Source organism: Otolemur garnettii, unplaced genomic scaffold (genome assembly GCF_000181295.1).
Source record: "Otolemur garnettii isolate 467f Iridium unplaced genomic scaffold, OtoGar3 scaffold00065, whole genome shotgun sequence".
Classification (NCBI taxonomy): domain Eukaryota; kingdom Metazoa; phylum Chordata; class Mammalia; order Primates; family Galagidae; genus Otolemur; species Otolemur garnettii.
Window position 1 is genome coordinate 6,155,401 of NW_003852460.1, and position 1,539 is coordinate 6,156,939.

The 1,539-nt window shown below is 33.2% G+C and overlaps 1 protein-coding gene across 1 annotated transcript in view; it reads right to left on the bottom strand.

Annotated features, from left to right (window-relative positions):
• Window positions 1-1,539, bottom strand: part of ANOS1 (anosmin 1) — a 150,702-nt gene that overhangs the window by 58,910 nt on the left and 90,253 nt on the right. The window lies entirely within an intron of this gene.

Below are 1,539 nucleotides of genomic sequence, written 5' to 3' on the forward strand. Positions count from 1 at the left end.
AATACACTGCATAGCCACACCCATCAATCTGCATGGCCACGCCCATCACTAGGTCTTATTGTTGGGGTAGGGCTTATATTTAACAAATGCATAGAAATCTGCTAGGGCTTATTTTTTGGGTAGGTCTTATTTTGGGGGAAACATGGTAATCAGCTTAGAAAATTCAGCTAAGCAGCCAATCATTGTAATTAGATACAATATAAATGATTTAATTATAAAGCCAAAGAATTTGGGGAAGAAATTATTTTCCACTCGATAAGGAATAATTTTTAATAGTCACTTATTTAGATGAAATTTGTTTTCTTACAAAATTTAATATTAACTTGCTTTTGACTGGCAGCACAGGGCTGGGTTTTGTGCACTTTTCTACAAGTGATTTTGTGAAGGAGCGTTGTATTAAATGCACACACAGATTGCTGTTAATTATTTTTTATCTCAATGAGTCTAACAGCATTAGTGTTTGTCCAATTTAATCAGTCCTTTAAAATATATTGAATACATCTACATGCTGTATTCTGACATGAGACTTTCATATGAGAAAATAAAGGTCATTGTAACACACACACTTATTACTTCATACATTCTGATAAATCAAACACACTAGCCAGTCTCCACTGCTCAGTAATAATTCTAATAACTTTTTTGAAAAAAAACCAAATATATACATATAAATACGTAGTTTATCACCATATGTACTATATATAAAGCAAATGTGGTATGCATATATATGGTATGTGTGTGTATAATAGCCATTCCTCACGATTGAAAAAAATGGTACATTCACGTACATGAATATTTGAGTCTCAAAATTTTAATTCAAGTTTTAATTAGTAAAAATTAATAGTCATGCAATAGTCAAATGTAAGTCATTTAAATATAGGCACAGCCCTGGCCCTCATAACCTCATGATTATTTCATCTATAATATTTCTGTTTCATTGCTAATAAATTTTCCAATTAGCATAGAAATTCTCAGTTAAATTTCAAACACGCATAACATGGAATTCAGGATATATGGTATACAGATACTATTTTTTCACTTTATTTTCCAGTAACCTCTTCCTTATTTTAAAATACAGATATAGTTGGAAGATGTACTTCAAGACTCTCTGATGGGACTGAATTTTCAAATGTTCATTGCCGTTTGTCAATCAAGGATATATGTGAAAACATCTGCCTGGCTGCCCACTGCCAGTCCTTCCCACCAATACTGCTTGAAGTGTGACCAATGACAGATAACACAGGCACCCCTGGAGGTTATCAGGAATACAGACTCACAAGCCTCTCCCTCTCTCAAACTGCAGAGTCAGAATCTCCGGGAGCAGGCCCTGGGAAGTTCGTTTAACAAGTCCTACTAGAAATTGTGATGCTTGCTAAACTTTACAAAAATGTGCTACCAAATCTTTAGTTCATCATGTCTCTTTCCTGCTTCATATAAATTTCACTAGGAATAAATATTTCCTATGAGAATGTTGTAGATACCCTGTCAGTCATATTGTGTATAAGCAATTCATTTTTAATCATTTTGTTAAAAAAAAAA